At 39.5% G+C, this 19,204-nt stretch overlaps 1 protein-coding gene across 3 annotated transcripts in view; it reads right to left on the bottom strand.

Moving 5' to 3' along the window:
- RNF144B (ring finger protein 144B) overlaps positions 1–19,204 on the bottom strand; it is a 97,999-nt gene extending 78,795 nt beyond the window's left edge. The window contains exons 1-2 of one of the 3 annotated variants that reach the window (XM_082046893.1): positions 18,729–19,204; positions 18,333–18,591 (exon numbers count right to left, since the gene is read on the bottom strand). The gene's annotated coding sequence lies outside the window, so the exon portion shown is untranslated. Of the gene's footprint in view, positions 1–2,683; positions 2,698–18,332 lie in introns of those variants that run through there. The other 2 variants (XM_082046891.1, XM_082046894.1) reach the window with 2 other exon arrangements.

Below are 19,204 nucleotides of genomic sequence, written 5' to 3'. Positions count from 1 at the left end.
CAAAACAAAGCAAGTTTGCAGATGACAGCAAGCTGAATGGTGCCCTCAGTACAAGAAAGACCTGGACCTGTTGGAGAGGCTCCAGAGGAGGCCACCAAAATGATCAAAAGGCTGGAACACCTCTTCTCTGAAGACTGGCTGAGACACTGGGGCTTGTCAGCCTGGAGAAAAGATAAGGTTCCAGGGAGACCTTGCGGCCTTTCAGTATTTCCAAGGGGCCTATCAGAAAGATGGGGACAGACATTTTAGCAGGGCCTGCTGCGACAGGACAGGGGTAATGGTTTTAAACTAAAGGAGGGGAGATGCTGGACAGACATGAGGAAGAAATGTTTTACAATAAGGGTGGTGAAATACTGGAACAGGGTGCCCAGAGAGGTGATAGATGCCCCAACCCTGGAAACATTCCAGGCCAGGCTGGACAGGGCTCTGAGCAACCTGATCTGGTTGAAAATGTCCCTGCTCATTGCAGGGGGGCTGGACTAGATGACCTTAAAAGGTCCCTTCCAACCCAACCCATTCCACCTATTCTATGATTCTTCTTCCAGAAATTCCACTTGGAGGCTGAATGTTTTGAACAGAACAACCACACCAAGGGCTAAAAATAAGTTGCATATACCTGTGACTGGAAACAGTACACGGTGCCACGAAAACCCAAGAAAATGGGGAGTGTTTGACAGCCAAAGAAAGTCTCTCAAGTAAAATTACTCTGCTGCTGCCAATGTTATTTAAGACAAGAAAAATCTCCACTGGTTTCTAGGACATTGGTCCCAGGAACCAACTACCTATCAACCTGTCTTTCGGGTCTCATTTGCTTCTTCAATGATTGACTTGCCATAGGGAAAAAATGTCCTTCATTTTTCTAAACAAGCAACCTACGCATTGTCCTCCACAAACTCTCCTTGAAATGCGTGTGTACATAAAAGCTTTAAATTTCAAAGCACAGTCGTATTAATTTTGGTGTATAATTTCAGGCTTCCCTCTGACATTATAAAATTATGCAGCCTAGAGTGATGTAAATTGGGTACCATAATAACTAATTCAATTTGTAATGTCTCTCCCTTTCTCTAATATCAATTATCTTCTACACTACCACCGTATCATTGAAAAATACTAGAACAAATTATGCACAAGAACCACCTTACAAGGAAAAATCAAGAGGATGTATGAACAAAATTTATTTGATTACAAAGACTGTGCAAACCAAGACAATGAGATCTCTGTTCCCCTACAACTTACAGAGTGGTCCACTTTATGTTTTTTCCCATCAACACAGAGCAGGTTTTGGAGCTCTCCTCCTCCACACCCCCGTAAATGTTATCAGTTAACACCGGAATAAACACAGTGTGTCCAAATTTCAGTGAGTATAACATGACAAAGCCTTTCCAGGCTGCACTAGAAACTCACACCAGCTAAGAACCATTCTTGACATCAATGAAATGTATAATGGGTTGACCCTTTTTCAAAAAGCATGCATAAAGCGATTGAAACACACTTCCAACCAAGCACAGCTACATTTCACATTCACCTCTGTTTACAGTGATCACGTATAGTACAATGCAATGCAGATTTGGGCTTCATAATACAAGGGATATTATAAATTACTGTGTAAGGAAAGAAATTTAAAGGTGGGCAGGCAAGCAGAAAGAAATATAAGCCATGTAGTTGTCTTAAAATTAATCACTTCTAATGGGAACATGAAAAAACTCTTGACTGCTAATCAGAAAAATGGATAACAATTTAAACCAGTTAGATGACTACATATAAAGGCCCCACTTCTCAAAATTTCAAATACTTGCTACATAACAACAGGCTATACTTCTTTCAAAAACACTGAATTATTTTTTCCTTGAAAAGAAAAACCACTATTCTAATGAAAATAGTGGTTTTGATTATTTAACTCAACAAAATGCCTCAGACTCGTCCTCAATTACAAACATGACATTGTATTATTTTGCATTAGTCTAAAGAGCCCTCTAGTGTTCACCTACTGCAGACATGATAAATTATCTCAAATGACTATGGAACTTCCTTGCAAATCTCTACCTACTAGCTCTACCAAACACCTCTAGCTAGCAGAAAGAAAGCAAATTTTAGGCACTGGATGATACATCTGCATTAAAAAAATAATTTCAATTCCATAGGTAAAACTATTTATCGGGAGAATATGTCTATATTACTTTCTGTATAATTTTAAAGGACTTGTGGATTTAAACAACATTTCAGCCAACTGTAGATAATATTCATTTATTCATACATTTATTTATATATAGAAAAAGAGCCTGCTCCTTTCATAATTCATAGTAGCTCTTTATATCCACTGCACAGTTGCAATTGAAAAAGAACAAGACATGTAACCCTGCAGTGAAATAAAAGCAAATATATTAAATACTTGTACAAATAATATTAGATTTCTATAGCTTCCTGATTTTCAGCAAGCCTGTGCAAAAGTTTTGAGAACAAAGTTTGATATCAAAGACATCCCCCCCGACAAGACTGATAGTGACCCCCAAGATATGCAAGACTGTCATTCCAGAGTCCCTTCAGATTTGCTGTAGTCTAATGATTTATCATGCACAATCAGAAACACTGCTAAAATAACGGGATCAGGAAGTATAACATCAGCCTTTGTTTGAGCTCTATTAAGCAGGTTAGACATATGAAAAGCCATTTAGTAACTACTTACTCACTCTTCCATTGGGAAGAATATAGAATATGTGGCACTGTCTTAAGTCCCATATGTTTATTTACAGGATTTTTACTCCAGGGATTTGAAAGGATATTTTCATATTGAAGTTACTGTAAGGACAAAAAGAGTGAATAATGTTAAATATGGAACGAAAATGTCAATTCACTGACCTCAGTTATAGAGCGTTTGTACTTTAGAACTGTTTATAACTTCCTAGCATTAGCACAAGTTTGGTTATCTAAATATAAATGAAATCTATGTTTCCCATCAATATCAATACAATTATCAAGGGATAAAAATCAAAAGGAAAACACATTAAATCCTTTTGTGATTTTAAATCTACAAAATGATTCTATTGAGGTCATTAACCACAAGGTCAAAGTGCATATGACTTTATGAAGAACAACAGTACCAAGGAAGAAAAACTTGTTTTCCCAAAGGGAATTCACTGCTACTTTACTATTATTATATTTTTCCATGTAAATTAGAGTTACATTCTCAGTGTCCTGTTATGATTTCCCTCTGCTTGTAACCTCTATCAGAAAGTGAAAAAGCAGCGTGAAAGAAAGCAGACTAACACTAAAACAAATTAATTATGATGCTCTGACATAGGAGACTGGGTTGTTTTATTATATTAATGATAATATAGATTAATTTTAAAGAACCCTACTGGTCCGATTTCACAGAGACTATAGATGATAGAAGAATATTTTGTTAAAACAAGCAATAATTTCCAAGGTCAGGAATGAACTGAACATGTCATTATTTGACAGGAAAATTTTCAAATACTTCCCACGATTTGCTGCTATCCAAGTCAACTGTCACAAACATGAGTTTTCATTTTCACTCTGGCATAGCCCTAAACTATCATCTAGTCTATCCCCTGATAAAGACACAATATTATATACCAAATTTGTCCAATATTCTTTCATCCTTAAAAAAAAAAAAAAAAAAAGTCAAGGTAAGGAAAAATACATGCACTACAAATCCCTATTGATATTGAGAAGTGACTCTGCAGAGGGCAACTCAAGAAAGCAAGTGCATTTTCTTCATCTGAAAACCATAACATGAATATTCTGCAAATGTTTTAAAGAGAAATGTAATTCTGTAGTTACAAAGGTTACAGGTACTCCTGCCTTTATCTTTTAAAACTACATTGAGCAGAAATTATTTCATAGAATCATAGAATGGTTTGGCTTGGAAGGGACCTTAAAGATCATGTAGTTCCAACCCCCTGCCATAGGCAGGGACACCTTCCACTAGGCCAGGTCTGCAAGATGCAACTTCATACTTTCTATTTCATTCACCAATCTTTGATTGATAACTTTTTATTTCTTTTCCACTTCTCAAGAGAGATTTCAGAAAGTAACACATTTTCCTTCTGCAATCAAAAAGGGTTATGGATCTCTTAAGATTTACACTGATCTCTTCAAGTGTCTGGGCACCTTACATGCCAAAAGAGGAAGAGATTGAAATACCTGCCCAAGAGTCTTTCAACCCATTTCAGGTGAAATAAAAGTCAGATATTAAAAATTTCATTACTGTTTCACATAAAGTCTTTTTATAAGAGCAGGTGTGAATTGAACTCCCAGTTGAAACTGAAGCTACTTCAAATTCCATGCAACCCAGATGAAAGCAGGGAGCTCTGCTACTGCTGTCATCCTGCCTGGCAAAAACAGTTTGTAGCCCTGGTACACAATATTCACTTCTGGCTGTGGAGGCCTCAAAGATAGTGGCCACTAGTCCTTCAGAGACCACATCCAGGAAACTGCTGAGATGATATGGAATTAGAGTGGTGTGACATGAAAAATTCAGCACTTCAGAGCAGATAATAATAGTAAACCATGAGAAAAAATGGCAGCCAGAATCTTGGACCTCCAGAAGCAGACAGAGTGCCCACCTCTAAGCACGGGCTGCTCTCCTGGTCTGGCAGTGCTGTTCAGGGCACATGGCCAGGGGCTACCTGCAGCTGTTCACGGACTTCAGACAAGTCCAGTTTTAATTCCTTGCATTTAGAGCCCTCACGGCAATATATGACATGATAAGCAATACTTGGCACAGAAATGTCTAATATTTACAAAACCTGGTTTTATTCAGTTATTAATCACAGTCTTGTCTGTCCTTCCTACAAAAAATACACTCCAACCTTTACGTTAATGCCTTTAAAGTACATATTTACCAACAATGACATAATAAAAAGAAAAAAATGCACTAGAACTCAAAGCTCTATGCATTAAAACCAACAAGTTTTTGCTTTTAAAATAAACATAAATGGAAAAGCAATAGGATTTGGGAACTTCTAAAAGTGTTTTTTATAGCACTCATTAAATACATTTAACTATTTACTCAAAGTTTAATTAAAAAGCATGGAAAAAAAGCAACTGGTCTTGAAATTGTCCAGCTCCACAGTGCTTCACTGTGTATTTTGATATCTCTGGCTAACATGGCATGGAGTTTTCTTTCCTTCTAGCATTTCTCTTTTCACTGTACCCTGGCTAAGACGCCTCAGCTTCTGATAGCAACCATACACTGGGAAAAACTAGTGCTTGTTTCACCTTCAGTACTACAGAAATACCATACTAGAGAGAGGTACAAAAGAAAAGGATATTGGCTCTTTATATACTGATACCACTATATAGAATCATAGAATGGTTTGGGTTAGAAGTCTAAAACCATTACCCTCTGTTCTGTCAGTACACTTCCTGATAGAGTCCCTCCCCATCTTTCCTGTAGGCCCCCTTTAGGTACTGGAAGGCTGCTGTAAGGTCTCCCCAGAGCCTTGTCCAGGCTGAACAACCCCAACTCTCTCAACCTGTCCTCATACAGGAGGTGCCCCAGTTTTCTGATCACCTTAGTGGCCCTCTGGACCTGCTCAAGCAGATCCATTACTTTCTTATGCTGGGGGCCCCAGAGCTGGACACAGTGCTCCAGGTGGGGTCTCACGAGAGCAGGAGTAGAGGGGCAGAATCACCTCCCTTGACCTGCTGGCCACACTTCTTTTGATGCAGCCCAGGAAGTGATTGGCCTGGGCTGTGCGTGCTCATCGCTGGGTAATACTCAGTTTTTCATCCATCAGTAGCCACAAGACCTTTTCTGCAGGGCTGCTCTCAGTCGTCTCATTGTCTAGCCTGTACCCATGTTTGGGATTGCTCTGACCCAGGTGCAGGACCTTGCACTTGGCCTTATTGAACTTCATGAGGTTCCCACCTCTGTAGCCTGCCAAGGTCCCTCTGGACCATTCCCTCTAGAGTACCAACCACACCACTCAGACTGGTGTCATCAGCAAACTTGCTGAGGGTGCACTCAAGTAGCTGTCCTAAACCCAAAATAATATTAGTGAACAAACAATTCACTGTTTCCTCAGTACACTTTTCGTTTTCCCTGGTTCTTAATGTTATCATGTTGTCTGAGCTGAACTTGAACTAACAGCTTCATATCACAAGCTCTTTCTGTCAGAGGGCCAAGGGGAGAGAATGGATAATGAATCGGCAGATAGATCACTGCCCCATGGCACTCACCCAGGAGATGGAGACAGAGAGGCAGCAGCTCAGTAAACCCACTAACACCAATATTCTGAATGAGGGGGGCTCTCAGGGGCCGTAAGTTCCCTCCTGCCATCCCAAGGGTATCACCACGTGTGCTCTCTCTATACATTGTACCAGCCCAGCTTCTCCCTATAACCTGCGCTTTAATTCATTCCTGCACACCTTCATACACTGGTGGGATCTCCTGAGCTGACAGAAGGCAAAAGCACCATGAAAGCTCCCTTAATTCCTAGGCAACAACGCAGGACAAAGTAGCACACGTGTGTGTCTTCTGAGGACAAGGAACCAGGACACAAACCAAACGAGGTGACTAACGGGTTATAACCATGTAATCAGTGCTGAAGGCCACGCTGCACAGTCTATGACTTTTTTTAATGTCTGCCTTTTACAGCTTTTGCAAATTAACACACTCAGCAGGCCGGTGGGAATCTGAATCACCTACGACATAAAATAAATGCATTCAAATGTCAAAACAACCAAGAATATGTTCCAATTTTTAGGAGACATATTTTTAATCGCAACATAAAATAAATTAAAATTTTAGTAAGTCCACTTTTACTATGTCAAAATCTAATGTTTTATTCAACAAATAAAATGTGGAACTATTATTCATACTACTTTACATTTGGGTTTATGCCCACAAAGTCAGATAATCTCTGTGGATACTGCAAAACCCCATTATTAAGATTGACCGTAGAGACACACAAAAAAAGAGAAACATTTCATAACAGACCTAAAAAAACCCAGAAGTATTCATAAGAATGAAAAGAGTCAAACACAGTATTTTGGTTTGTTAACGACAAAGTATTTCTGATTCCTGCTATATTTTCCCTTCACATCAAAGAAAACTTGTTGATTCGAAACCAATTAGAACTGTGAGGAAAGAAAGAAAAGCACTGCTGAACTGAAATTGTATTCATACTGTAATTTATTATTTTAAATATTTAGATGTGATGTCATATAATGTCTCCAGCATCTTCCAATCTAGTGCTAGTGCAGGCTTCCTCTGAAAGAAGACCTCCTGTTTGCCTCCTTCCCCTTTGCCCTCCCTTCCTTATCTTCCTCTCCACCAGACCTAATAACTCTGCAGCCACAAAGCAAGACACTCCAGCAAGCTCATCTGACAGAAAACTTAGTCAGTCTTCTGACAGCCTCCGAAAAAGAAAAGAGTTTTCCATCAAACCAGGTTACTGGATTTCTCCTGCCCCAGAAGCAGAGGAAATGTATGAATAGGTACAGAAATGCAACAGAAATCCAATTCTTTCCGCAGGAGCTGCAGTTGTACCAGACAGCATCACATCCAGCCACACGCTCAGGGCATAGTTCCAATTTTATATTGCACCCCCCCCCCAAAAAGAAATGGTTCTGGTTTCTCACTTTTGCCAGAATAGCACCAGTGTAGGCAGATGACCTGTGAGGTCTGAGAGCTGATCAGAGCCTTAATCCTACACTGACAAATCGAGGAGGATGGTGATTCCCCCAAGGCCCCAGCAGAGAGAGAGAGGGAGGGAAGGGAAGGAAGGGAAGGAAGGGAAGGAAGGGAAGGAAGAAGGGAGGGAGGGAGGGAGGGAGGGAGGGAGGGAAGGAAGGAAGGAAGGAAGGAAGGAAGGAAGGAAGGAAGGAAGGAAGGAAGGAAGGAAGGAAGGAAGGAAGGAAGGAAGGAAGGAAGGAAGGAAGGAAGGAAGGAAGGAAGGAAGGAAGGAAGGAAGGAAGGAAGGAAGGAAGGAAGGAAGGAAGGAAGGAAGGAAGGAAGGAAGGAAGGAAGGAAGGAAGGAAGGAAGGAAGGAAGGAAGGAAGGAAGGAAGGAAGGAAGGAAGGAAGGAAGGAAGGAAGGAAGGAAGGAAAGAAAGAAGGGAGGGAGGGAGGGAGGGAGGGAGGGAGGGAGGGAGGGAGGGAGGGAGGGAGGGAGGGAGGGAGGGAGGGAGGGAGGGAGGGAAGGAGGGAAGGAGGGAGGGAGTTGGGGAGGGAGGGGGGGAGGAGAGGAGCTCCACATCATGAGGCGACCAGGGAGAGACCCGCACCCTCACTCTCTGTAAGCAGCGCCCACTGTGATGGAGGAACACCCAGGCAGATGTGACACTTTCCTGGGTTTTAGTGGGGTTTATGATTTCTGCATCCTTCCACTCCACAGAGACCGTTTTGCATTATTCTTTTTCTTCTGACAGTTTAATTGATAATATAACCCAGTGGTCCTACTGGGACAATACCACCTTTGTAGTAAAGAAATAGGAATTCTCTTCCTAGTTCTTTACTATCTACTAAATAAACCCAAACATTTTATTTCTCTTTTTCTGTTTTGTGGTTTGTTTGGGTTTTTTTTCTAGTTGATTACTATTTACTAAATAAAACCAATCATTTTACTTTATCTATTTTTTTAATTCCCATCCTCATCTTATTGTACACTGGAAGCATTTGGAAATCTATTGCCATTTGAATGTACAATAACTGTACATGCAACATTTGTCCCTTCACCTCTCTCGTCATCAGCTATAGATAAACAACTTAACTCATTTTTAAAATAACCCACACATTTCCTTTTTAAAGTATCCTGAAACACTTGAGTTTTCTTGGACTTTTTCAAATATATATGGAAATGCCAGTTGGCATAAACAAAGGCATACAAACTTAGATATTACAGAGTATTTGCCAGAATAAAATGCAACACGGAAGGGCAAAATGGACCAGTTCTCACCTCTACCAAGGCAGAAGCAAAATGCAAGTAGGAGAAAAAATGCATTAACATTTTTTTCTAAAGTTCCAATATACTGTAAAGATGAAACATTTCATTTATGAGCAAAAGACAAAATATAAATGTTTACAAGTCTATAAACAATACTTACACTAGCCTTGACAGAAGAACCCAAGGCACAAAACCAGGTATCCCCAAAAGAAAGCAGAAACTAATACCTAGTAGCACTTTCCAGAAAAAGCTGTTGCCAACTGTTCTAAACTGTTTGAATTCATTTTCAAGACTTTTTCTGAGGTCAGACGTAAAGCTCATGCCAAAGAATGTGATCTGTTTCATTAGTCAAAAGGGAGTATTTAGTTTGGGAAGAATCAGGAATATTTAAGGGGGCATATTTTGGGGCTTTTTGCAGGTTACCACCAGGAAAATTCCAGATTATTGCAACTAAATTACAGGAGAAGACAGAAATGCTTAACTACTTAGAGGTTATAAAGGAGTTTAATATGCATTACTACACACTAAATTTGAAAAGTAGTCGGCATTCCTAGGCAGAACCACATAAATGAGAAAGATTTCATATGTTGATGCAAATCAGACTGTATGGAATTTAATCACAATTCCAGTGAAGGAAGCAGCCCTTATCCCACCACTAACTGCATTCAGAATTTCCTCTTGCACAGAGTTGCTGCAGGATGGCCCCACTGGATGCGTATCTTTGGCATCAGGGATGTTCACAAGATGAGAAGCAGACTTTTGTACTGCTGGAAGACTGTGGAAAGATATTCAAGGATACATGAATGAAAAAGGATGCATGAATGAAAAGAAGACTCTTACAGCTTATCTACACAAAGAAGCTACAATTGAGGGTATGAATTTAGAGCGTAAATTCAAATGCTCAATAACTCCCTCCACATGCAATGAGTTGAACACTCCAGGATAACAAACTACTTTGCATTCAACAAGAATATTCAATAATACCCAAAACAAGAACCAGTGTGGAGCAACAGATGTTGTGTACATTCTGCTTTATTCCACTGCAACTTTTCTTGGGAGACACACTCTCAGTATCAGGAAAACAGAAACTTTAATAAAAATCTAAAGAGTTTAACTTAATGCCTTCACTTTTTTGCAGATTTCCAGGAGAGAGCACACTCCCGCTTTACAGTTCATAGACAGAAAGCTCATTTACCCAGAGATGCTCATGCTGCTGACGCAATTCCTGCCAAATCCTGCGACTGAAGATGTGAGGGAACACTGAAGATGTTCCACCTTTTTGCTGCTGGCCTCACCTCCTGCACAGTAACCAATCTGTCCGGAGCTCAGGACTTCCTGGTTCACAGTCCAAGGTATTTGCTTTCTCTGAGCATAAATTTGCGCTACATGCCTTGTGTGAACTACCCCGGCTGCACAGAAAGCACACATGCTGTTCTGCTGCAATTTGTCCAGCAGCCTAAAGAGAGGAGCAGAATGGAGAACTAGACATCATAACCTCATCAATCACCCTACCAAAACTTAGCAGGGTTTATTAGCCAGAACCTTCAGGAAGATTCATTTGAATAAACTTTTTAAATGTATCAGTTAAACCACTGTTTAATTTACTTTGGAAGTCAGCTAAACAAACAAAAGCCACCTGCAAATAAAAGTATCCATAAGAGATTTGAATGTGATTTAATTCATACACTTTTTAAGTTATCTGAAATTAATATTCCAGAATGTCCATGCAGTTAATTTGGACTATTTTTTTTCTGAATTTTCCTATGCATGCAAGCTCAGAGACTGCTATTCATTTTTTCTGAGGCACAAAATGCAGTGAAGACAGAGGGCTGTGTTTAGGACTGGGCAGGAGGGTAGCTGTGAAGAAGTGTGAAGTGAAAGCATTTCAAGCAAGTATTTTTGTAAGGCACTTCCAAAAATGACAAAAATGGCTCTGTTGCTTAGCTCATTTTTCAACCAAATTACTTAACCAGATGGAAAGCCAAGATATGTGACCGTCTGTGCCAAGTAAGGTCACATATATATTTTTTTTTAAATTTTTTTTTTAACAGTGTTTAAAAGTATAAACTGCTCTGAGAAGACAAGCAGAACTCTTGGTGAAAACTCAAGGTGAATGCATTTTCTAAAGGACAATTGCATATGCAATTAGACACACAAAACAGATTTAATCTAACAGCATTCAGATTTCTGAGAAAAACACATGTATTATAGCACCTGTGTAGTACTGATCATTTTGACGGATACTGCAGACCAAATTCTTCCTTGGCAAGTCACCTCTTAAGCACACCAGAAAAAAGAAAATTACATACCTACACATTTTAAAGGTGAAAGAGCCATGACATAACTAAATTCCTACTCTGATGAGAGACATGGCATTTGGTTTTTGGTAAGTCTTAACTTCTATAGTCAATGCTAGATGCCGCTTTGCTTTTCAGTATCTGTATTCCGTCTCAGCAAAGCCTGGAGTGGATTATATAGGGGCTTAAATTTACAAACTGAGCTGACATTAGCATGTCAGAAATGGCACATAAACTCTCTGCAACTGAATCACTCAACTTGTGTGCTCCCCCAGCTGGCTGCAATAGTGGGATGCATCAGGTTGCAATTTACTGTGGGCAAAAAGGCTTTTTCTCAGAGTAACCTCATTTGAGACTCTTTTAAAACAGCTGAAGGACTGGAGCAGGCTTTGGGACATGACATATTTTATACCAAATCTTAGTCAAAATTAAGCAAATTTTTAATGTTTAATACATGTTCACATTTCAAGACCAAAATAGGAAGTTTTGTAAAACAAACAGATCTAATAATATGACATACTAAAATTTTCAATAAAGTTTTAAAACCTCTGTGTTACATTATTTAAGTCTACAATCCTCCACATAACAGTACAAACCTTTAGGTATGTGAATATTCCATCTTTAATTGGGTAAGCAAATCGGATAACCTCTCTCACAGTTATTTATAGCATTGGGATTTCAGGACCTATTTCTGAGAGGTGAGAGGCAACTACTTCTTCCAACTTACCAGAGTGTTCAGGTTACAGAGCTCATGTGTGATCAAGGATCTTGTAATCAATGCCACAATCCACCACCAAAAAGCCTAATTCTCATCAATAATAAAAGCTGCTTTACATAGTGGGTATAACGGTTTCCCTCAAGGCCTCACTAAGCATCCAAGGAAGCCTTACCCCCACCAAAGGTAGCAGCAAGTGTAATATGTGTTAATTCACTCTCATTTACAGCAGTTTAAAAGTATAGCAGTACAAGCCTCTCCACACAGTAGCAACAAGAGTCCGAGTCTTTCAAAAACCAAATACCATAAAGCAACTAAGAATAAACTAGAAACAGGCATCAGATTTTTTAAAATGTTTGTTCAATCTTTTATTTCCAAAGTAATTAAAGACTCAAAGAAAAATGGCCAGGCTAAAGCTGTCAAACTATATCCTTATGCAGCACCTTTCCCCAGTGATATTTCAAGTGGGAAAAGTATATCACTTCTTCTTTTTTTTTTTTTTTTTTTTTTTTTGTTAAATAAAAACAAGGCAAAGGATTTTCCCAAAAGTTTCCAGGAAAGTTAACTTCTGGCCTAAAACCAAACATAAAAATGTTGGCAGGAAAGACAACTGTTTAATTAAGTTACAAGTATGCAAAGATAGCATAAAGATGCAAGAAAATGCTGAAAATTCTTATGTAACTTTCAATTTAGCAGGCCGCTACAGACTACCATCTATTATAACAAGAACATTACAATTTATATTTAAAAAACTCAACTGAATTCAAGGCATAGGCATCATCTCATGTGCTCTCTACTTCTGTCTGATTTTTATGTATTAATCTTGAGTATCAGGAACAAATGCTTTAAAAGCATGAGAATGTGTTCTATTCCACAAAGACACTTTTGTCCACACAACTATGTGTGGTTTGTTCCAAAAAAAAGCAGTGGGTAATTTCACAGAATCACAGGATTTTTGCCAAAACGAGAGAGTTTCAGTTTATTTATAAAAAAAATTACTTGGAGTAGCTGGGACGCTTATTTTGCAACTTCACATGCTATCATCTTCTTGTAAGCTGAAGAAGTACAACAAATACCTGCAACAACGAAGGTTCTGTAACCAGAAAAAGAGTTTGAAGTGTCTTGCAAAATTATTTTTATAAAAGCTGGAAAGAATAATATCTGAAACACTCCAAAAACTTTTGTAGAATATGAACAAAACCAAGATCTTTTACCAGTTCTTAAATCCTTTTAAAATTATTGGGAGTAACACACCTTCTCTGTATACTAGACCATTCATAAGATTTAAATGAGACAGTTGTTCAACACAGGCCTAAAAAAAGCATCATCTTAACCGACACATTGAAAAATTACCAGGTTTAAAGCTAATTTTGCATTTCAAGGTCTTCCTTAAAACCTGCTTACAAGGTATCTAAACATACGGACTTGAGGATACATGATACATCAGACCTGTGGATACTTTAATTCTCACTAACACCTCTGTGCCATGACAACAGGACATGAACAGTAACAGTTATTTGGTTGTTTTTTGCTGAAATCCTGAAAAGCACAAACAGTGCAAGGCACGCTCAGAAACTGAAGTAAATAATTTTGTCACATTTTTCATTCCAGCAAAACATGTATGATAAAATGCAAACACAGAAGAGAATGCTTGGAAGTGAAAAGTCATCAGTGAAATAGCTTATACTGGATGCATATTTGTACAATGTATGTTTGGTTTTCTGTCCTACAGCTGGCTGCCACGGATCACAACCTGGTGTTTCAGCTTAACATGTCAAGGTATAAAGTGTACCAAGACTGCTGTTCCATAGACAGCAAAACCACCGAAGGAGACAGAATGTGTATCAGAACCATTTCCAGATAAGCTATCCCTGGTAGCAACTAAAGGTCCTGTGAGAATAAACAGTTTGAGCCATTTACTCTCCTCTTTTCTAGTGACTTGTAGAAAAGATGTTGTAAATTTCCATTTCTTTTCCACTGTCCAGATAGTATGTATGGGAATCAGCAGTCTTATAGCCTATTTCCAGTTCTGCCATTAAATGATATTCAAACTATATTATTCTTCATTTTACTAAGTCATAAAATGAAAAATTAAAAAAATCCAACAACTGACTTGAACTGAGCATCTAGCCCAAATTTGGCATCTTGGACACTGTTTCACTTAGAGAGACTAACTGGTAAAGTTTAGTGTTCCACTAACAGAAATTTATTTATTTACAACATGTAAAGAAGATGGGAGAGAGGAAAAGGTGAGACAAAGAAAAAAGTCTCCAATTAGTTTATGAGCTCTTTTGTCATGAAGTATTTACACTGTTAGATATGTAATAAAGAGTTGAATATTAACTAGTTAGCCTGTGAATTTCCCAGAAAAGCTCAACGAACACAGATGCATGTGGGTAGTGATGTGATGTTATTCCTGGAGAAAAATGTCCACATTTCAGAAGTGGTATCACTCATCCTCAGGCAACTGAATACTCAAATTCTACCTCCTGTGACATCCCTGCAATAATTTTGACCTGTACTTGGATTGCCATGACTGAAGTATTTTATGAAGTAATCTAATTTTTAGAATTAGATCAAGTAAAATAATGTCTTGATACTGTCTGCAAAATAAAGAGAATAACTAACGTACTGATTTGCATATAAGTGAATACTCTGGCATTTGGGTATTTTAGCCAGGAAGGCTTAGCCCAACTTTATAGGAATTACTTTAAAAACTACACACAATTCCAATAAACATTGTAAGAATTTATATAACTTCCATTCACTAGGCATCACACAGTATTTCATTTTTTGAGCAAGCTTCAGAATATCCCTGTAATTATTTTCTCCATATTACACCTACAAAACTCAGGTACAGAAACATCCATAATTTGTCTTTGATGACACAAGAGATGACTATTAGATGCACAGAGACAAGACAAAAAAAGTTGTCTTCTACTTACACAGTCTAAGAGCCTTTCCAATTTTTCAAAGATGAACACTTATGCAATAAAAAATAATTTGGTAAAATACTTAAATCTTGAGCAAGTGTTTTCTAAAATACATCAACACATGTAAATACACTACTTTGTACAAGGAAGATTTCATAATCTATTTCTGTTATGGTCATGAGAAAAAGACTAAACTATGAAAAGTCCTGTTTAAAGGAGCAATGACATTTACTACAAGCTTCTATTCTGTATAGAAGACTAAAAAAAGGTTCAAGCTGTTCAGCTGTTCAAGATCAATCAGTTTAAATCACTGTCTTCCTCCACAAAGAATGGCTGAAATTCTAGAAGTAAAACTAAGGAAAACGAAGGAAGGAAAACTAAGGAAAGAAAACTAAGGAAAGAAAACTAAGGAAAGAAAACTAAGGAAACCTCAAATTATGCAGAGCTGACTGCAGCCTTCCCAGAAAATATCCAGCCACCTCCCGTTTTGAATGGTAGTATCTCTGATCACTCCTGTGCCAGCATTCTAGTTCCTTTACACCAGGGGTGTCCAGCTCATTTTCACCGGGGGCCACACCAGCCCTGTGGTTGTCTTTAAAGGGCCAAATGTAATTTTAGGACTGTATAAATGTAACTACTCCTACATTTCTGCAGTCCTAAAATTACATGCGGCCCTTTGAAGGCAACCACGCGGCTGATGTGGCCCCCCATGAAAATGAGTTTGATGCCCCTGCTTTATACCATATCCAGGTACTGAATGCCCTTGAATTTCACTCCTGCTTTATGTGAGCAAAATCTTCCTCATGTTAAAATATCAAGTGGACTTTCACCTACTGTAATTCCTGCAAGCCAGATTTCTTTATCTGGCAATTACCAGGGTGCAGTCTTTATTTCAGCCTCTCATAAGGAAGAAATTTGCATCACCATGGCCACAGCCGCTAGTGAGGAATGGTTAGTTTCACAGCTTTCAGACCTTTCCACATCATTTGAATGTATTATGCAATGGCACATTTCAAAATTATGGGCTTCTGCAGCCAGCTACATTCACTGGAAGAAGCAGCGAGTGATTCAGTCCTCTCAGCCTAGATATACTCTACTTTTGATGCTTGTTTGTAATCATTACTGTATGTGGATACCTCTTGATATTGTGTAATGCATGCACATCAGTGCAAATCTATCATGCTACAAACTTGAAATGGGAGGAATCAATTAAAATTTATTTGGAAAAATGATAAATGAAAAAGAAACATGAAGAAATGTAGTGACAGAATCCACTATTAAAGACTTTCTATGTTTGTATAATGTTTAGATTAGGCTGCAGCTCAGCAGAGAATTCGGAATATTTACCTTAATTTTCCCCTTCATACGACAAACAGTTCTTTGAGTCTCGCATTCAAAATTAGGTCTTAAACCATATGTTTTCTCCAAAGCAAGGATACCGCTATCAAAAGTGATATTTCAAATAAACATTCTCAAATTTGTTTCCACTTAAAAGTATTGTGACAATATTTAAGTAAGTTTTTGCCAATCCATTTCTAGTTATTCATACTTCGATAACAAATTTCTGTATAGTAAAAAAGATGGGGCATTTTTCCTTTACGGATTTAAATTATTAAAAATATGTCTTCTAGGTTCTTACACTGCAAACAAACTTTACCTAAATGCCCCCTAAAGATACATTAACATAGAACAGCATCAAAACAAGAATCTGACTTAGCAAACAGTCCTGTGCTAAACCCTGCAGATCTCTACAGGCCTCCTGTAACTTCCCTTGAGGTCCTAGACCATGGTGGCGCCCACCTCATGCTAAGGTGAAACTGGAGGCAGAAATCTGTGAAGCCTCAGGTCCAGCCACCAGAGGGGAAAATACAAGCTTCTTATGTTTAAGTTGTCTATTTCAGAATGTCATTACTGGAATTCTTTAAGATTTTTTTTTTTAACTTTATAAGTCCTTCTCATCTTGGCTTTGCAAGTGTACACATAAAACAATTTCCCTAAAGCTTTTAGTTATGTCATACCAGAATTTCCACTAAAAGGGTCATCAGAAATGAAGGCTTATAGCTTTTAGCCACACAGCATTGTCATTTCTTGCCTCAACATTTTACATCCATGTGTCCAATTCTGCAAGTTCTATCGAAGAGGAGAATAAGTTAATTTGTTAAATTAACATACAAATCCTGTATTAAAAGCCTGGCTTGAGCTAACAAAAATCACAAAATATGACAAAAGCCATTGAACAAATTCAGTATCCAGCTACAGGTAAATCCAGTATAACAGCTCTGAAACAAATAGAGTTACCATGGTATAAAAGTCTGAAGTAACTGGGAGCAGAACTTGGCTGCCTGGCACTTACTTCACTAAATGTAAAGACCTGGAAGGTTCAAACAGTAAATAACTATATATATTGTGAGAAGAAATGTCTAGAAACCCAGAATACAGAGGTGAAATGAAGATAAATGCTTTGCTTCCATGCTGAACTTTCTGAATTTTGTTAGTCTAAGCCAGGCCATGAATACTGCTTTAATATGCCCTGAATATTTTCAGTGCGAAATTCCATTCATTTAAAAATAAGACATGATTCATACAGAATTCACATGGCAGGCCCTGGAATTTTAAAGCAGCTTGAACATAACACGCAAATGTATAAATCTTTAAAGAGCTTTAGCTGGGATTTCTTTTTCTATATATTAAATGCAATTGTTTCAAATATGGACTGTGAATACTTGAGAACTTTGTTTCTATATCTAGTTTATGTGTTGCAGAACAAATATTAAAAGCTCAAATCTGAAAAATGAGGTTGTTCACAGCAGTAGTCACTTCAAGGATTAGAAGCTTTTGTCGGGTTGCATTTGCACCTCACACGTAGCAAAGCATACCTAGAGAAAAGGTATGTGGGATATACCTTAAAAGGCCTGTTAAAGTTACAGAGAGTATATGGTTAAATGAATACTATCTAAAAAAATTCAAACCTTAATTAGGCTTCATATTACTTGTAAGTATGTAAGATGAAACCCCCACTGAGTAACATTTCCACACTATGTTGGCCCTGGAGCAAACCATCAAGCAAGCCTGCGTTCACAAGCTCGCAGTCACACAGAATCACACAAAAATTCCAAGGCTGAGAGAAGTTCACTTCTTTTGCAGAAGATTTAACACACATGCCCCAAGCCAGCAATCACCGCCTGGTAACCTGAGGCGGGGTGATGAAGCCCGCCTGCCTGCTTTCGGCCAAGGAAGGAAGCGAACTTAGCTCCCTCTCTCGCTTTTGCAGGTGCCTGTCAGTACCCCAGGGACAGCCTCGGGCGTCCGGGGACACGGAGCGCGGCAATACGGAGCGCGGCATTACGGGGCGCGGCGGCTCCCGCTGTCGACAGCGCCCGGGCGGGCTTGGCGGCCGCGGGGGACGGGGAGTGCAGCGGAGGCAGCCTGCGCAGCCGCCGCACGCTAAGTTTAGGAGCCTGCCCGCGGTTCCCTACCTTTGCCCCTCGCCGCCCACGGCTGGGGCCGCGATGTGTTAATCCTGGCGGCGGTTTTCTCCTGGATGCGGCGCGGGTGGGACACCGGGGACGGTAACTCGCGGCAAGGCGGCCAGGGGAGCTGCCGTGAACCCCCGGTCCGCGCTCGTGTCCTCCTTCCCTCGCTGTTCTTCTCCCCCTCCCGCATCTGCCTGCTGGCCCAGGAGGCTGCCGGCGAGTGGGACTCTGGGACCGGTGCCCCTGCACACCCGCCCCGCCGCTGCGGGCGGAGATCGGAGGAAACGGTGGCCGCGGGCAGAGCCGGGGGGGGTGCCCCCGCCGCCGAGGCCGCTGCCGGCGGCGCGCCCGGGCGTGTAACTGCAGGCCGTCGGCTCACAAAGGGCAAATTCATGTTACCTTTGCCGAGCGCAGCGGTGGAAGGGCTAGGTGCCGGGTGAGTCCCACAGCTACTGGACGGCTGGGAGAGGAGGAATTTCACTCTGAAAAGAAAAGCCTTGTCTTCTGGAAAATGTCAAATTATATCATGTCACGTCGACAAAATTATTACCAAGGTCACCTTAAAATTATTAGAAGGCTACAAAGTTTTCCTTTTTCTCGTTTTCGGTTGTTTGGTTTGATTGTGGGTTTTTTTTTTTTTAAACGCAGGTTGCCATTAACTACACACAATGCATGTGGAAAACCACCAGTTTCACTTTGTAAACCAACTTGATGATGAGCTAAGTGCAAACTTATCCTACTGCAAAGTAGTAATACACCCTGGAAATGCTTTCCACTTACAATGAGTTTAGAAATGTGTAATGGTAAATTACCAACTGTACCAAAAGCTATAGACCTGTCAAGTAGAAATTTACAGACTCAAACCTTAAAGCTTA

Source organism: Streptopelia decaocto (genome assembly GCF_964273445.1).
Source record: "Streptopelia decaocto genome assembly, chromosome: 2".
NCBI classification, from domain to species: Eukaryota; Metazoa; Chordata; class Aves; order Columbiformes; family Columbidae; genus Streptopelia; species Streptopelia decaocto.
The sequence above is the reverse complement of the archived record's forward strand: the minus strand, read 5'-3'. Positions and strand labels throughout refer to the sequence as shown.